Raw genomic sequence first — 9,238 nt, 5'->3', positions numbered from 1 at the left:
GTTGGGTTAGTTCCTGTCGGCTTGGGTAAGGTTATGTTAGGTTATGCTAGGTTGGGCTAGGTTATCATAGGTTTGGTTGTGTTGGGTTTTGTTAGGTTGGGTTAGGTTAGGTTGGGTTAGCTTGTGTCAGGTTAGCTTGGGCTGGGCTTGGTTTTTTTATGTTGGGTATGGTAGGGTTAGGTTAGGTAATGTTGGTGAAGATTGGGTTAGGTTAGGTTGGGTTGGAATAGCTTAGCGTAGGTTGGATTGGGTTAGGTTAGGCTTGTTAGGCTTGGCATGGTTGGGTTAGCTTAGCTTTGGGTTAGGTTGGGTTGGGTTAGTTTGGGTTAGGTTGGGCTGGGTTAGGTTAGGTTGGTTTGGGTTGGGTAAGTTTGGGTTAGGTTAGGTTATGTTGGGTTAGGTTAGGTTGTAGTGGGTTGGGTACAGTTAGGTTAGGTTAGCTTGGGTTAGGTTGGGTTGCCTTAGGTTATGTTACATGGGGTTAGTTTAGGATAGGTTAGGTTAGGCTGGGTTAGGTTAGGTTGGGTTACGTTAGGTTTGTTTGGGTTAAGTGTGGAGAGGCTGGGTTAGGGTAGGTTATGTTCATTTGGGTTGGGTGGGGTTAGGTTAGGTATGGTTAGGTTCTATGGCATTGGGTTAAGCTAGGTTCGGTTAGGTTAGGTTTGGTTAGGTTGGGCTGGGTTAGTTTAGGTTGGGTTGGGTTAGGTTAGGTTAGGTTAGGTTAGGTTAGGTTCGGTTCGGTTGGGTTGGGTTGGGTTAGGTTAGGTAGGGTGAGGTGCAATTCTGTTACGTTAGGTTAGGTTGGGTGTTGTTCGGTTAGGTTGGGTTAGGTTGGGTTGGGTTCGATTAGATTGGGTTAGGCTGGGTTGGGTTAAGTTAGGTTAGGTTAGTTTGGGTTAGGTTAATTTAGGGTAGGTTGGGTTGGGTTAGGTATGGCTAGGTAGGTTGGGTTGGGAAAGGTTGAGTTGGGATATGTTGAGTTGTATTTGGGTTGTATAGGTTGGGTTAGTTCATGTTGGGTTGGGTTAGGTTATGTCAGGTTGGGCTAGGTTGGGATAGGTTAGGTTAGGTTGGGTTGGGTTTGGTTAGGTTGTGTTGGGTTGGGCTGTGTTAGGTTAGGTAATGTTGGTGAAGGTTCGGTTAGCTTGTGTTATGTTAGGTGGGGCTGGGTTGGGTTATGTCACCTTGGGTTAGGTTTTGTTGGAATAGGTTAAGTTACCTTGAGTTAGGTTAGGTTTGGTTAGGATAGGTGAGGTTGGTTTGGGTTAGTTTGGGTTGGGTTGGGTTAGATTAGGTTAGGTTGGTTGAGGTTAATTTGGGTTAGGTTTCGCTGGGTTCGGTTAGGTTGGGTTGGGTAAGGTTGGGTTAGGTTAGGTTGAAGTGGGTTGGGTAAAATTAGGTTAGTTAGCTTGGGTTATGTTGGGTAGAGTTAGGTTACATCAGGGGATGTTAGGTTAGGATAGGTTATGTTAGATTGGGTTTAGGTTAGAGTTGGTTAGTTACTTTAGTTTGGGTTAGGGTAGGTTAAGTTTGGTAGGGTTCGGTGGGTTAGGTTAGCTAAGGTTAGGTTGGCTTGGATTAGTTAGTTTAGGTTCGGTTGGATTTGATTACGTTGGGTTGGGTTGTGTTTGGTTAGGTTAGGTTAGGTTATGTTGCGTTGGTTTAGGTTAAGTTGGGCTAAGTTAGGATAGGTTAGGTTGGGTTGGATTTGGTTAGGTTAGGTTAGGTAAGGTTGAGTAGTTTGGGTTAGGTTAGGTTGGGTTGGGTTAGGTTAGGTTATGTTGAATTGGGTTAGGTTAGCTTGTGTCAGGTTATGTTGGGTTGGGTTAGGTTAGGTTAGGTTGGTGAAGGTTGGGTTAGTTTGGGTTAGTTTAGGTTGGGTTGGGTTACGTAAGGTTAGGTTGGATTGGGTTAGGTTAGCTTGTGTTATGTTAGGTTGGGCTGGGTTGGGACATCTTAGCTTTGGGTTAGGTTTGGTGGGGTTATTTTGGGTAAGGTTAGGTTTGCTTGGGTTAGGTTAGTTTGGGTTATGTTGGGCTGGGTTCAGTTAGGTTGGATTGGGTTAAGTTGGGTTAGGTTAGGTTGGGTTGGGATATGTTGAAGTGGGTTGGGTACAGTCAGGTTAGGTTAGCATGGATTAGGTTCGGTTGGGTTATGTTGGGTTGGGCTAGGTTACATTAGGTGGGGATGGTTTAGGATATGTTAGGTTAGGTTGGATTGGGTTAGGATAGGTTGCGTTACATTAGGTCAGTTTGGGTTAAGTATGGTGAGCCCGGGTTAGGGTAGGTTATGTTCGGTTGGGTTGGGTGGGTTTAGGTTAGCTAAGGTTCTGTTGGGTTAAGTTAGGTATGCTTAGGTCCTGTGGGACTGGGTTAAGTTTGGTTGGTTTAGGTTAGGTTTGGTTAGGTTGGGTTGGGTTAGTTTAGATTGGGTTGGGTTAGGTTAGGTTAGGTTCGGTTGGGCTGGGTTAGGTTAGGTTTTTTTAGGTTGTGTTGGGTTTGTTTGGGTTTGGTTCGGTTGGGTTAGGTTAGGTCGGGTTAGGTTGGGTTAGGTTTGGGTATATTAGGTAGGTTTGGGTTAGGTTGGGTTAGGTTAAGTAAGGTTTGGTTGGGTTAGGTTGTGTTAATTTAGCCTAGGTTGGGTTAGGTTAAGTTAGGTTGGGTTGGGTTAGGTTAGGTTTGGTTGAGTTAGGTTAGGTTGGATTACATTGGGTTTGGTTAGGTGCAGTTAGGTTACGTTCGATAAGGTTGGGTTGTGTTGGTTTAGGTTTGATTGGGTTAGTCGGGTTGGGTTAGGTTAGGCTGGGTTAGATTGGGTTTCGTTCAGTTAGGTTTGGTTGGTTACCTTAGGATAGGTTGGGTGTGGATAGGCTTGGTTAGGTTAGGTTGGGTTGGGTTACGTTAGATTGGGTTACATTGGGTTGGGTTAAGCCGCGTTCAGACTACGTACGCTACGCACGGATCGTTGGTAAGGATCGTAAGCGTAAACGCAAAAAACGCAGTGAGTGTGTTCAGACGAGTGTTGCATTGAGCGTAAACTGCGCAAAGTCTGCTGCCAGCGCGGACGTAAATGTCGGTAGACCCGCGACTTTTACGACAAGCACAGATACAACTGTTACTGCTCGGCCAATGCGCGCATCAGTTTCGGTTTTCATTTTCCGGTCACGGGGCTTCCGGTCTTTTCAAATTTTGCGCTCAAAGCGACGCTCGGGCCTTTCCGACACATGCCGACACTGCCACATTGTCTCGGCTCGCTCGTGTTGTCACCGTGTGGTCTGCCCGCAGCTTCATCAGGAACAGTGCGGAAGGTATTTCTATATTATCAGATGAGCTGCTGATAGAAGAAGTGCGGCAGAGGCCGCTTCTGTACGACCAGCGACTAAAAACATACAGGGATAAGCAGCTACAAAACGACGCCTGGCTCGAAATAGCAAGCGCACTGAACCAAAGCGGTAAGTGCTTTTCGTTTTTTTCCATCTGCGGACAAACTCGCAACAGTCAAATGCTTTCCCTCGTCTAGAAAAGTGCGATTACGGTGCTGGGCGAGCGTTGACAATATTGTCGGCGGTGCGGTTCCCGTCGAGGCGTTTTCCCGGTGTTGTTTCGCTGTCACACGTGGTGAAGCGTTGATTTCTAGGGCAAAAATTGCGGGCCCCGGAATTAGCGCACAAGTGGTGATTGATTGCGTTGAAATCTACGTGAGTTGTAGCGCATAATTGCTAGTCGCAACTTGCTCCAGCCGTCGACTGGGAGCCGCACTGTAAACCAACACGTGCAAGGTTGGCTATGGGAGTGGGTCACACTATGTGTCTCAATGGCACGAGTGTATATAGCGACAGGCTATGCTATCGATTTGTCGTTAATCAGCGATGAAGTGACCCCCTTTGTTTTTGATCTTAGCTTGCCGAACTCGAGCTGGTAGGCTGAAATGAACGTTCATAGCTCACTTTTACGGCAGTGCGCACAAATTTTCATATACCTCATGTTGGGCTGTAAAAATTAGATCAGCATAATATGGCAGCAGTGAGCTTTCTTTAGACGAACGCATTTTTCAGAAATATATGTGCAATGTGTAATATGTAAACACGTTCTTTTCCTATGTTCAATGCAGTGCCAGTGCTACAGGATCGGTGGAGCTACCAGAAGTTCCTCCGCCTCAGGAAAGTATACACGAAGTCCGGCAGTGGCGCAGCGGATGTCGAGAAAGGATGGACATTGATGCCAAATTTAATGTTCCTAGCCGACGCAATACAACGTCGAAGGTAAAAGCCAATTGCTAGCTCCTTTGGTACTCTGTGGCTGTGGTGTTTTACTGCAAAGCATGGGTTGATATATTTGGCTGCCGCCGTCATATTTCGATGAAGAAAGAAATAAAACCACGCTTGGTGTACTTACATTTTTGCGTAGACTAACTGGCCCCCTGGTGAAACAAAAAAATCTGTAGCCCACAGTACATCCTTTTTACTCTGAATTTCGGCATTGGCACTTTACAGGCGATCTGTTTCAATAGCATGCTTGACATGTACGTAGTACTTGACTTCCTCACTTCCTGAAGTAACAACAATCAGTGGGACACAAATGATTTATTTTTTTCACCACAACCTACTTCATTCCAGAGCACATGGCTAGCGTTTCTGCTCCATTCTACTGTCACAAAAAGGCCACCGGGAGCAGAAAATATTTAGAAGCTAAAACCAGCCCATACAATGGGGCATCATTGACTTGTCGCGTGTTAACAGGAAGGTTATAAACAGCCCTGTGTGACACAACCTTGCATGCGCTATTCTCTTTGTGCTGTTAATTATGCTTGAGTTTATGTGTGCATATAAGCATCTTATGTTTTTTCTCATACCATCCACAGCCTGGCGAAAAGAGATGAGACTGCAGTTCATGCGCAGTCGCTTGATCCAGCCGCTGACTCGGCTGCTTCTGTTGAAGGCTTATGCCGCTCATTTTATATAGACAGCACTGAGGAGGAGCTTGCACTGCCTGATGAGACGGAAGGGTTGTCCACTTCAGTGTCTGCTTCAGCATCGATGGAGCCCAGTAATGAAACACACTTTCAGCCTGCCCATAGAGGCCAGCCTGCCTCAAGTGAAACGTCTGCTCCAGGCAAAAACTTCGGCAAGCGCGCGAAAAGAAAGAGGACAGACCTTGACGAAATAATGTCAACTCTGCAAGCGAACCGGCAGAGGCTGAATGACTTGACGACGGCTACCATGTCCGTGGACGACGACGAGCATTTTCTTTTGAGCTTAAAAAGCCTTCTCGGCAAGGTGGATGGCCGCAGAAAAGAGCAGCTTAAGCTGCAAATTCACAGTTTGTTAATTGAGGCAGCATACCCTGAGAGTGGCGAATAATAGGTGAAATCGTTTCTTATATAACTTGCCACATAGCGCTAAACAGACATGGACGCAGGGAGGCGAACAAGACGGTCGCTCGTCCTGTTTGCCTCCCTGCGTCCGTGTCTGTTTAGCGCTATGTGGTAAGTGAACCATCACCAACTCGTCCAAGCTTCCACTCTGGTTTCTCATATCATTTTGATTTCGGCTTCAACAGCTGAATCATATGCTGTAAAGCCAGATACGTGTTCAGGTCATGTGAAACATGCAAAAACTGCAATAAGGGAGTAATTACTCATTGGCATCCATACGGCTACAGAGCAGAAATATACAGCTTCCACAGAAACTTCGCAGTTAAAGATAACTGCGTCCTGGTTCGGCGTTTGAACCCAGGACCACCGCTTCACCGGAGCAGTCGCTCTACCAACGGCGCTAACTGGGGCGGCAAGCTTATGGTAGGGCGAGAGTGATTTGATCAATAACTCGAAGTGGGAACAGTGTAGGTGAAGTGTTTAAGGGGAGATGCTACTCGAAACAAATTTTTTTTAATTGACCCAGAACAACGAAACTTTGTGTGCTTATACTATTTTTTCTGCTTTCTTCAGAAAACTAATTAGTTTTTTTGTAGCATGCATACTTTTTGCTCAGCTGCTACCAAGCATAAAACAAAGGCCTTCTTGCGCACATGCTTTTGCATAGAAATTTTTTACTGAGAATAAGGAGCATTAGCTTATTTTGCAGCTTGGTAACTGTAGAATCCAAATAACTAACCAAAATTTGCTCATAAAATTTTGTAGTATGAAAAAAAATTATGATCATTTGTATCGTTATTTTCCTGGGGCTCATTACTGTTGTATCAACCCTTTGTAAACTTGCATCAAAGATATTGAAATTCTGAATAGATACCTGCAGGTTACACATTCTCTTTTGTATTGTTGGGTCCTTTAGCTTTTCTCCACGTGGAAGTGGAGTCTTCAGTTGCCGAAGGGCTGTTCCTAGGCGTTTCGCAATGTGATTTGTGCAGTGCCCTTTCTCTATAGTTGTAGAACCATACACGTGAGCCTCTGATATAATGGCAGCTTGTTCATTTTTTTAAAATTCCAACTCTTGAGGAGGCTTGCATATGAGTCGGTGTTACTAAAAATGAAGAAAGCAGTGACACTACCACAGTTCTTCCATGTCTCACGTGACATGAATGCGTCTTTGATGTCACAGCCGTCGTTCAGCTGTTGAAACCATAACCGAAACAGCCCGAGAAAACATTTAGTTATTAAATATTGTAACGAAAAACAGGGAGACAGGTCGCTAACCAGCAGAATACAGCAAGCAGCCAGCCAGCCAGCGAGAGACACTTCAACGTCTTCGAAGACACTTCAGCGCCACCTGAGAACACCAGGTGGCATTACTCCCCCTCCAAAAAAAAAGAAAAACAAAAGCGGGGTTGCAGTATGGGCAGTGGAAAGAGAAAAAAAAACAGCACAAGCACACAAAAATGTACAAGGGAGGTGGGCGAAGGTGTCCCACGCGAAAACTAGCAGAACACTGAGCGTACTATCCATTACCGCGTGAAGTAGGGTTTCATGCGGACAACGTGCACAACCTCAGAGCGGGGTGGACGACGCTGAGGCTGCACAGTCCCGTCAGGAAGAACTTCGTAGGTCACTTCGGTGACGCGGCGCAAAACTCGGTACGGTCCAAAGTAACGGCACATCAGTTTTTCAGACAAGCCTGGGCGGCGTACCGGGGTCCACACCCAAACTTGGTCTCCCGGATGGTATTCGACGTGCCGATGACGGAGGTTGTAGCGGCGTGCATCCGTGCCCTGCTGCCGCTGAATGTGAAGACGGGCAAGTTGACGTGCTTCCTCGGCGCGCTGAGCGAACTGCTCGGCGTCTGGCGTGAGTGGGTGGTCATCAGTGCTGCATGGAAGCATTGCATCCAGCATCGTCTGAACGTCACGTCCGTAGACCAGACGAAATGGTGTAAATCGGGTCGTCTCCTGGGTGGCCGTGTTGTAAGCGTATGTGACGTACGGGAGAATCTCGTCCCAGGTTTTGTGCTGCGAGTCTATGTACATTGCGATCATGTCGGCGATCGTTCTGTTGAGTCTCTCTGTGAGCCCGTTCGTCTGTGGGTGATAGGCAGTAGTTTTGCGATGGTTCGTGTGACTGAGCTCGAACACGTCGCGCATGAGCTGTGCCGTAAACGCCGTACCTCGATCAGTGATTACGTGGGACGGTGCGCCATGACGCAGCACGATTTGTTGCATAAAAAACTGGGCGATCTCAGATGACGTACCGCGCTGCACCGCTTTAGTTTCCGCATACCTTGTTAAATAGTCGGTCGCGACTATGATCCATTTATGACCCGGCCATGCCCGAAGATAAAAAGGTGCGCCATCTCATGCGCGGCGTTAAAGAGCAACTTTTCGCTGGCCTCGTGCGCAGTCCACCAGGGACTGTTGCTGAGTTTCTCTCGGAGGCGGTCACGATGGAGAAGATGCTCTTGTGGCGGTCTACCACCTACGACCGGCCGGTACTCGCCGCTTCACTTACAGAGCCGCTTCCTGCCTTCGGGGCTAACCCTGGTCTTCTCCGCGACCTGATCCGCTCCGTTGTGCGCGAAGAGCTCCAGGCGCTTTTCGGTGCTCCCCTGCCGACGGCCGGCTCTCTCGCTAGCCTGGTCCGCGAAGAGGTTCAAGCCTTGAGACCTTCGTTCCCGTCCGTTGACCCGCCGCCTTTACCAACGGAGTGCCGTCGTCCAACGTACGCTGAAGCCTTGCAACGTCCTGCGCCCTCTTCGGCGCAGTTTCCTCCGTCCAATCAAGGCTCGCTGTTTTCCGCACACCCCGACACGTACTACATCGACAATCGACGATCACCCCAGCGGAAGACGGACCTGTGGCGTGCTCCGGATCGGCGGCGTCTCTGCTTTCACTGCGGGGAACCCGGTCATCTGTATCGCCAGTGCCCGTATCGACAGCTTGGGCTGCAGGGGTTCCCTATCGACATGCCCCGTCCACCAAGAGGTCAACGACCCCGGGAGATCGAGGACTACGTAGCCCAGCAGCGCATGGCGACAATTCCCCAGCGGCAGTCTCGGTCTCCATCACCACGCCGACCTTCGCCACAGCCCCAAAGCTCCTCCTGGATGGCGCAGAGACGGTCGCCAAGTCCCCGCCGGGAAAACTAAAGAGAGCGACCTCAGGGGGCGAGGCCGCTGGCAATCGATACGAACAAGACCCCCCGACAACGCGAACAGCGACCGACCGCGATTTAAAGGCAACGACTGCAGTACCTGAACTCGGAGATCGATTCTCGTTGGATATACCCGTGCTTCTCGATGGCTATAAGGTTAGTGCTTTGGTGGACACTGGCGCTGATTTCTCGATTTTAAGCGGAAAGCTAGCGGCGCTTCTTAAAAAAGTAATGACACCATGGTCCGGCACGCAGATTCGCACGGCTGGCGGACATGTCGTAACTCCGCTTGGCCTATGCACAGCAAGAGTCCAAATTCGCAGCTCCACATTTGTTGTCAGCTGCCTAGTTCTACCGAACTGCTCCCGTGACTGTATCCTTGGCGTTGATTTTCTCCGAGAGTATGGAGCTATTATTGACCTCCGAAAGCGCACTGTCACATTTTCTACCGAGAAAGCTGATGTTTACTCCGAGGACTGTCCACGCCGCGCCGCCCTTAGAATATCCGCCGAGAGCGTTTGGATTACGCCACGCGCCAGCGTTTTTGTGAGTGTTCACTGCGACGGACTACGTGAAGGGACAGCGGTCGCAGAGGGCAACCTGTCCCTTTTGCTCACCCACGGCATCTGCTCAGCGCGAGGTCTCATCCATCTCCGCGACGGCTGCTCTGAGCTCCTGGTGACTAACTTCTCTAACGAGC

This window comes from Amblyomma americanum, chromosome 1 (genome assembly GCF_052857255.1).
Source record: "Amblyomma americanum isolate KBUSLIRL-KWMA chromosome 1, ASM5285725v1, whole genome shotgun sequence".
NCBI classification, from domain to species: Eukaryota; Metazoa; Arthropoda; class Arachnida; order Ixodida; family Ixodidae; genus Amblyomma; species Amblyomma americanum.
The sequence above is the reverse complement of the archived record's forward strand: the minus strand, read 5'-3'. Positions refer to the sequence as shown.